At 34.3% G+C, this 10,366-nt stretch overlaps 1 non-coding gene across 1 annotated transcript; it reads left to right on the top strand.

Annotated features, from left to right (window-relative positions):
* Window positions 1-906: 906 nt before the first annotated feature.
* LOC139861020 (small nucleolar RNA R71) lies at window positions 907-1,013 on the top strand. Its single transcript, XR_011763640.1, has one exon. It is a non-coding gene; the product is annotated as a small nucleolar RNA R71 (small nucleolar RNA).
* Window positions 1,014-10,366: the final 9,353 nt, after the last annotated feature.

Below are 10,366 nucleotides of genomic sequence, written 5' to 3' on the forward strand. Positions count from 1 at the left end.
GATTCCTTCTCTTGTTCAGGTTGTGGTGCCTGTGTAGTAGGAATAGCGTCATCAGAAATTACAGGCATTTTAGGTGGTTTAAGTGTAATACCACTTTTTGTGGTAATGGCTTTAGCTGTTTCATTCCGGGGGTTAGCATTTGTATCGCTGGGTAGACTCCCCGGTTTTCTTTCACCTATCAACCTTGCTAGGTTGCTTACTTCTTGTTCCATATTTTGGATAGAAGCTTGTTGATTTCTAAATTCTTGAGCATTTTGTTCATTGGTTTGTTTCTGAAATGTGAAAAACTGAGTTTGAGATTCAACTAGTTTTGACATCATCTCTTCTAAATTTGGCTTTTTATCATCGGTTTGTGGTGGTTTATTTTGAAAAATAGGTCTTTGCTGGTTGTAAGTATTGTTGGATATTTGTTGATTGCTAGGACCTTATTGGTTGTTGTATGGAACATTTCAGTTATAATTCTGATTTTGATTGTAGTTTGGTCTTGGCGGTTGATAATTATTCTGATAATTATTTTCAGGCCTTTGGTTTATATATGAAACATTCTCTCTTTGTTCCATTGTTTGTTCAATACTGAGACAATCTTTTGTCAAATGTGGTCCTCCACACTACTCACAGCTAATTCGTATTGCATGAATATCCTTAGTCATCTTTTTCATTCGTCTCTCGAAAGCATCTATCTTTGCGGAAATGGAATCAAAGTCATGGCTAGAATCGGCTATTGCCGCTTTAGATGATCTAACGATATCTTTTTCTTGATGTCACTCGTGTGAGTGGGAAGCAGTGTTATCAATATTTTTTAAGCTTCAGTTGCGGTTTTCTTCATAATAGAACCACCAGCTGCTATGTCGATGTCTTTTCGTGTAGTAATATCACATCCTTGGTTGTACTATTTGATAAGTGTCTAAACCATGTTGAGGACATCCTCTCAACAACTTTCCGAATCTTGTCCACGCCTCATATAAAGTTTCATTTGGCTTTTGTGTGAACGTAACAATTTCTCCTTGAAGTCTCACGGCTTTAGATGCCGGAAAGAATCTTTTAAGAAATTTTTCAACTAAGACATCCCATGTATCAATCGCCCCTTCAGGTAACGATTCTAACCAATCTTTGGCTTCTCCCTTTAAAGTCCAGGGAAATAACATGAGATAGATCTGTTCATCCTCAACTTCTCTTATTTTGAATAAAGTACAGATCCTATTAAAGGTTCGATGATGTTCATTTGGATCTTCCTTCGGTGCACCACTAAATTGGCATTGATTAGTTACCATGTGTAGGATTTGTCCTTTGATTTCATAATCTGGTGCATTAATGTCTGGTTGAGTAATTGCATGACCTTGGCCAGTGCGTTTAGCTCTCATTCGGTCTTCCATACTTAGAGGTTCCAGATTTTCCATGATTGAAATTGTTGAATCTGAATCACTAGAGGATTCTGATTTAATGGTTTCTTCCTCGACAATTTCTAGATGAGTAATTTGTGGTTTAGGAGAAATGATTAGTGGTTCAGGATCTCTGAATTGTCCTTGAATATCCTCCGGGTTCTCAATTGTGAGGTTGGGTTCAAAAAATGGATTATCAGAAATTTGAATTGGAGTACTTGGTTGACTAGATGACGATTCTAAAGAAAAATCAACGGCGACAATGTTGGCTAGATGTCTTGATCGAGTTACAGGTGGTGAACGTATGAAAGGTGGTGAACGTTTTGCTCGGTGCATTCACTGAATAGCCTATTAGTTATAAAAATAAAAATTATTAAAGTTATCAAATTAATAGACTTTTCTGATTTTGCCCACGTTTGGAATAGCCAATAGATGCAGCAGGTAGCTAGGACCCTTTAAATCGGAAGCCCACAACTCGCCACTAACAAATCCAACTATTACTACGAACCAGAAAATTTTGATGTCTATCAATTTAACTGCTTAAAATAATTTTTCATCGAAATTTAAAGAAGATAAAGAAAATTCTATGTCCTAAAAACTAGAGCGTCGAGAAATAAGAACGAAAAAGAGCGCGTCGAAAAACGTCGAAAAATAAAAGGTCGAAAAATAAGCGTCGAAAAATAATAAAATGCAGCGTCGAAACTTAAAAGTCTAAAAACTAAATATTAAAAGTTGCGTCTAAAGGAGATAAAACTTAAAGGAATTCTATATCCAAAACGGCAATAACTTAAAAGGCACTAAAATTTCTAAAATATTAAAGCGATAAGCGATGTCGTAAATTTCTAAAGCGTCTAAATCTTAATCTAAAGAAAAAGCACTTAAAGGATTTTACGGCAAAGCTTAAAAATTTATAAAATAACTACGGTAAAAACTAAGTTTAAACTAATTACGAGCGATAAAAATAAACTACGTACTAAATAATAAAAAGATACAAAAATGATAAAATTACTAATTTTTATAAAAATATTATTTTATATTATTATTTTATAAAAGTATTAAGTTTATAATTTAATAAAACTAATTAAAACTTAAAAATACAAATTAAATAAAAACTAAACTAAATTATTATTAAAATAAACCCTAATTAGGTAATTAATTAATAATTATTATTATTACGTAACCCTAATTCAATGGTCAAAGGTACCAGACCTGTCACATCAACTCATGCGATCGCATGGATTCGGTTTCCAGGCCAAGTAGTTGGGCTGCTACAGTTTCGGGCCCGAATACTTCTTTTATTTTTTTATTTATTTTTTTAATTTAATTTTCTGTTTTTAATTCATAAAAAAATAATATGTAATAAAAACTTATATAAAAAAAATTACTTATTAATCTTAATTTTTAACAAACAAAAAATAAATATATAAACTTTTTAATTTAAATACTTAAAAATATAGAAATAATTTTTTTTTATGTTTTTATATTTTTAAATTTATATAATTTTTTACAAAAATGGATTAAAAACTTAATATATTTTTTATAGCGTTTCGCTCGTGTCCCCGGCAGCGGCGCCAAAAATACTTGATGTTATGCGAGGTGTATACGAAATAGTTATATTTTTGTTGCGAAATACTATTAAATACAATACAATTTTACACAAGTTATTTATTTATTTATAGAGTGGAATATACCTAAACCTTGCTACAACACTATAGGCAGTGTACCTAATCGTAGAGTAGTGTAGTTTTTAGTAAGTCCGGTTCGTTCCGCAGGGAGCTAGCCAAGTTTAACGCTATATTTTTAAAACTATATTTGTATATATATATATATATATATATATATATATATATATATATATATATATATATAAGTAGTATTATTATTATTATAAAAGTGGGTTTTTACTGTTTAATGAATGGTTTGTCGATTTTATGTCTTAAGTCACAATTAAAACCTAATGTAAAATATTAAAAATAAATATAACTTAATTTAAAGCGTAAAGTAAATGACGATAATTAAAAGTGCGATAAATAAAAGTGCAATAATTTAAAGTGCGATAAATAAAATTGCGATAATTAAAAGTACGATAATTAAAGATGCGATAAGATATAAAATAAATGAATTATGCTTATTTAAATTTCCGTAATCATGATGTTCGACGTGTTGATTTTAATTTACTACCATGGGTTAATTGTCTTTTGTCCTGGATTATTCGATATGTCCATACGGTTTTGTCCATAATAGTCCATCAGTCATAAATATAAAGTACGGGGATCTTCGTCAAATTATCCTTATACCCGAAGTCAAATATTCCAACTAATTGGGGATTCGAACTGTAACAAGGTCTTAATACTTTGTTTAATGAATACACCAGGTTATCGACTGCGTGTAATCCAAGGTTTTACTACTTTGTTATTAATTACACCAATTACCCTTGAATGTAATCCACCCCTGTTTTAATGAGTCCATTAATTATTAATCCATTCCCGTGTCCGGTTAAATGAACAATAATTTGTATTTATAGATATCCCGCCCACCGTACCCGATTAAGCGTATGTGGTTATATATAGATACGTCAAATTGTAACCTTTATATTAAATTAACGGGGTATCGTTTAGTTAATATAAAGCCCATTAATAGCCCATAGTCCAATTTCCACAAGTGTCATTCTTTTGTCCAAACCCCAATTATGGTACAAAGCCCAATTACCCAATCTTAATATTTAGCCCAACATCACGATTACTTCGGCTTAAATAAGAATAATAATAACTTAGCTACTAGACATTAATTTAAAAAGGTTGAACATAACTTACAATGGGTATCAATATCGTAGCGTTACACGGACAGAATTTCGGCTTACAAACTTACAACATTCGCTACCATAACCTTATTATTATTAAACTTTAATATTAAAATTATAATTAAAATATAAATATAATATATATTTAAGAGAGTGAGAGATAGATAATATATATTGTGTATCAAACTCGTCCGAAAAATGCTGAATTTATAGACTTGGTCATGTACAGTGCTCCATGCGATCGCATGGATTCAAAGCCTCCAGGCCATGCGATCGCGTGGCCTCCTTTTCCTGGTCACATATGATTCCAAAACGTGGGCTGCTGCGTATTATTTAATATTTATAATATAATTATATATATATATATATATATATATATATATATATATATATATATATATATATATATATATATATATATATATATATATATATATATATATATATATATATATATATATATATATATATATATATATATATATTATATTCATGTGCATCATTGACTTGTAATTTTAGCTCCGTTGCGTCGCGCATTAATAGTTGGTTCATGTCCCGATTCCGAATTTTCGAACGTCCTTGCGTACAATTTAATATCTTGTACTTTGCGTTCCGCGGCTCGTACTTTTGTAATTTTGAGACGTTTCTCATCAATAAATTGAACCACTTGGATTGTACTTTGTACTTTTTAGCTTTTTGGTCGTTTGCGTCTTCAAATCATCGAATCTGTCTTTTGTCTTCACCTTTTATTATTTAAACGAATATCACTTGTAAATAGAACAATAGCAACTAAAAACTTGTCTTTCTTGAAGGATAATGCTATGAAATATGTGTTTGTTTTTAGCATTATCAGGGTGATATACCCAACTTCAAGAATATATATATATATATGTTTGTAGTTTATCTTATGTACAAAACAGGGTAAAACAGCGCACTTTCAAAGACTGACATTAAGTTCAGCAAAAGCTATTAATTTTGACGACAAGACGAAAAACAAATGTGATATAACAACCGCAAGAATGAACAAATGATGTGCACCATTTATCATTCAAACAAAGAACAATATATTTGGAAACTTTGGTAAATCTTAATCATCTGTTTACGCTAATCACCCTCAATAATTTAAATTGTTACTGATTTCTTGCAAATGAGGGCATTGCAAGATCTTAAGTGTGGGAAGGGATTAAATTCTTTCGGGTTTTAAACATTTGACTTATACACTTGGTTTAATAGCCACCGATAAATTTTACTAGTAAATCAGTAGTTGTATTAGAATCTAGTGCTCTCTGATAATAAAGAACATCCCTAGTCTTATATACTGACTACCCACTTCTAGTAAAATTTTTAAAAAATTTCAACTAAATGAACTCAAAATCATGTTTATACATATTTATGAACAATAAAACTAGGTATTAACACCGAAATTATTGTTACCTCGGAAAGGACATAAATTGAGAAAAAAACCAAAACACTTGAATTCATTTAAAATGGAATAGAAGAGAATAAAAAGGCAAAGAAAGAAATATAAAACCCAAGTGTGGAAAAAATTTACCAAGTTATTTAGAACATATATCATATATTTTTGTACAAATAATTGAAGATACTTTTGTTTTAGACGAAATTAATCAGTTTTACCCAGTTTATTGTAATATAAATGGAATTTAAAAGGAAGTAAAGTCTTCCGAAAAAAAAGAAACACGCTTCATGATTTCGGTCAGGAAGTTGTCGTCCAGACCAGTTGTAGAGTCTACGAAAAACATTGAAAAGTTTTCTCGAAAATCAGCTGGAAATCCACCGACCTCAGCATCAAACAGGGTTGCCAAGTGGTCAGACTTATCCTAACCATGAGAGGATCTGTCTCGTACAATGGGGGGTACCGTGCAAATTAGCTTATAAGACTAATGAATCAGATCTCCAGAAAGGATAATCTCCTTAAAAGATTAAAAATCAGCTTTTAAGACTGATATTACTCAATCCTTGAGATTGACCTTAAAGATTGAGAATTACAAACTCATGAAATTCAATGATATCTAAACTCGAGCTTGAACAAGAAAATATTTTGATCAAATTAAAACCGATTTTTTTTTTGAAAACCTATTTTCAATGCGTTCATTACCATTGAACGTAAAATCCTAAGAATTCACCAGAATTCATTAGGTCACCTGAACCAAATCGGGTGTCAACTGTAAGAACGGTGGTTGCATAGCATGGTCGAAGACTGTAACACCGGCCATTTTTTTTTAATATATACACAGTTGAAGACTTTAATAATAAATACAAAATAAGTCACATCATTACATTAAACCGTATAATTAGGTTCAAGCTCACACAACAGTGTTACGTTATTACAAAACATTATTTAAACAAAAGTCCACATCAGAGTAGGGTTGTCAAACATGTCTTCTGCAACAGCACCCATCCCGACTAGCAGTACCTAAACCTGCAAGGGGAGAATATGTGGGGGATTAGTTCACCGCTAAGTGAGTGGAATCTATCTAACAGATATAGCTTAAGCCACACACAAGATATATACTAACAACAACACTTGCTAACTACCAACTAGCATACAATAAGACAATATGAGGATCGGCAGCTTGTACGAGCACACGACTCTCAGCTGATCGAGCCTGAGTCTACCGATAGTCCATGCTACTCAATTCACAGTATCGTTATCCAGATGCAGGGGATGCATCATTCATACTATACTCCACAATCAGTAGCCTATGGGCCCAACCTCCCCTTGGCACGGTTGACCTCATACGGACTCTAACCTCTCCTAGGCACGGTCTCGAGTCCCCAGTCTTCCTAGGCCCGACTGGTGCTATTCACACAGTGTACACATAATTCACATACAACATCAGGCAAACGATATTATTCTATCATAGCAATTCCTACACTATGCATGGTAAAAGAGTCAACCACAGTAGCATGATATGCTACTTAAACTCTATCCGTAGATAGACCCACTCACCAATTACCAGCAACTGCTCAGTTATTATTTCTGAGCTTCCTCCTTGTCCTTATCTCCTGAGAACAGCAAAATCAAGTTAGAAAGTGTTCCTATCAATATTAGACACACTGACAGCGAATTATAGCAAAATTAGTAAAAAAAATGCGTCCGCTAAAATTTTCATGCTTAACACTTGTGCACTTTCAAAATTTACATCCTGAACACCAAAATACAAACGGGCAGCATAACGGCTAGAAAAAGGCACTTTGGTAAAACATTCTGCCCTGGACACACAGTCGGTCAACTGTCTCCTCAATCGGTCGACTGACATAGACAGTCGGTCAACTGTCTCCTCAACCGGTCGACTGACTTTCCCAATCGGTCGAATTATTTGGTATTTCCACAATCGGCCGAAAGTCAAACTCAGTCGGTCGACTGTCGACCGACTGTCGGCCGACTGTGTTCATCATCTGTAGATTCTGAACACAACCTACGGACTTCAAGCTAAATTCACCAAAACTCGATCTAGAGCTCATTTTCGACACCAAAACTTACCACAACTCAATTACTACATGTTATAGACTATAAACTCACAAAGTTTTGACCATAACAACATCAAATTCATGGATTTTGACACAAAATCAAGCTTTTGAACAAATACACTTAAAAACACCATTTTAACACTAAATTGATCATGAAAGCTCATGATTCATACCATAAAAGAATTAGTAGAGTGTAAAGAACGTGATTTCAAGACCAATTCGAGCTCAAGATCAACAATGGGGAATTAGGGTTTGGTTAGGTGGGAGGGATGAAGGTACGGTGTTTTAGTGAATTTTCTAGAAATGGGAACAAAATACAGCACACTAGTCACTTAATTGGGTTTAATTCCCACACTGTGCAACACACGGGTATTTACCAGTTATCTGATATCTTTCGTACAGGATTAGGTAACCCAAACGAGGTCCAAATAAAATAAACAAACCTGTTCTGGGACCCTTATCACAAACTGGACACAACACAAATATAATAAAACACTAATAAAATAATTAAAATAAAAACACTTAAAACTAAGCACAAACCCTAAGGGAAAAATCGACAACTTACAACTAGCCCGGCTTTCAGTCTGTTACAAATCCACCCCCATTAAGGAGATTCCGTCCTCGGAATCTGGTCTTGGTCAAACAAATGAGGGTAGCGATTTCTCATCAACTCTTCCATTTCCCACGTAAGATTAGGACCCAAACTGTGTTTCCACTCGATCAACACCATCGGTATCTCTTTATTTCTCAACTTAGTCACCTTTCGGTCAACTACACGGACCGGCTCTTCCACCAATTTCTTATTCAAATCGACCCTTAAATCTTCTAAAGGAAGGAGTTGCGTTTCATCATTGACTTTACACTTACGAATAACACACGTTGAATGCATTATGAATACCGGCTAATTCTGGCGGAAGGTCTAACTCCACAGTCTGATCATTCAACACTTCACGGATCGGAAACGGACCAATAAATCTTGGTGCTAACTTACTACGTTTACCGAATCTAATAACCCCTTTTCACGGCGAAACTTTTAAATACACTCGTTCACCCACATTAAAGGTTACCGGACGTCTACGCGGATCAGCATACATTTTCTGCCTATCTCTAGCGGCTTTCAACTTTTCTCTCGCAATTGCAACTTTTTCAGCTGTCATTTGAACAATTTCGGGACCTGCAAACTGTTTCTCCCCGGCTTCTAACCAACAAGTCAGAGTTCTGCAACGACGACCCTACAACATTTCATAGGGCGGCATCCCTATACTCAAATGATATGAATTATTATACGCGAATTCGACCAACGATAAATGTGTATCCCACGAACCACCGTATTCTAACACACAAGCCCTTAACATATTCTCCAAAGTCTGTATCGTTCTTTCACTCTGACCATCTGTCTGAAGATGATAAGCTGTACTTAAATTCACACGCGTACCCAAATTCTGTTGAAGACTATTCCAAAAATTCGACACAAATCTGGAATCTATGTCTGAAATGATCGATAACGGCACACCATGTCGACTAACTATTTCTTTCACATACAAATCAGCTAACTCACTTAACGAAGCTGTCTCACGGGCAGCAAGAAAATGAGCACTTTTAGTTAGACGATCCACTATTACCCAAATCATATCGTATCGTTTCTGAGTTCTTGGTAGTTTAGTCACAAAATCCATCGTTATATGTTCCCATTTCCACTCTGGAATCTGTAACTGACGTAACGAACCATGAGGTTTCTGATGTTCTGCCTTCACTTGAGCACAAATATGACACTTTTCGATATATCGAGCTATATCTGTTTTCATTGTCGGCCACCAATACACTGTTTTTAAATCATGATACATCTTATTACTACCCGGATGTACTGTCAATCTAGATTTGTGAGCTTTTGTCATAATTAAATCCCTCAAATCTCCAAGTTAGGCACCCAAACACGATTGTTTAAGGTCTTTAGTCCACGTGATTCATCAATTAAGTCCACTTTCTGTTTGATCATTTGTTCAGATTTAATATGTTCGTCCTCCAAAGCACAGGCCTGAACAGTTCTTAAGCTGTTGATCAGATCTGAAGTTATATTCAAACGAAGGAATTTCACATTTTCACTTGATCTTTTATGACTTAGCGCATCTGTAACAACATTTTCCTTACCCGGATGATATTTAATTTCACAATCATAATCTTTGATCAACTCTTGCCACCGTCTCTGACGCATATTCAATTCTTTCTGTGAGAAGATATATTGCAAACTCTTATGGTCTGTACAAATAACACAATGGGTTCCATACAAATAGTGTCTCCACAGTTTCAAAGCAAACACTACTGCAGCCATTTCAAGATCATGTACTGGATAATTCTACTCATGAACTTTCAACTGTCGTGAGGCGTAGGTGATTACTTTATCTCTTTGCATTAATACACAACCCAATCCAGCATATGACGCATCACAATATACCACGAAGTCATCTGAACCTTCTGGTAAAGCTAACACTGGTGCCTGACACAGTAGCTGTTTCAAAATCTGAAAAGCCTTTTCCTGTTCATCCGTCCATTGAAAGGCTACATCTTTACGAGTCAACTTAGTCAACGGACCCGCTATTTTAGAAAAATCTTTGATAAACCTGCGATAATAACCAGCCAATCCCAGAAAACTCTTAATCTCAGTCGGAGTCTTCGGAGAATTCCAATTCATTACCGC

Source organism: Rutidosis leptorrhynchoides, chromosome 7 (genome assembly GCF_046630445.1).
Source record: "Rutidosis leptorrhynchoides isolate AG116_Rl617_1_P2 chromosome 7, CSIRO_AGI_Rlap_v1, whole genome shotgun sequence".
Classification (NCBI taxonomy): Eukaryota; Viridiplantae; Streptophyta; class Magnoliopsida; order Asterales; family Asteraceae; genus Rutidosis; species Rutidosis leptorrhynchoides.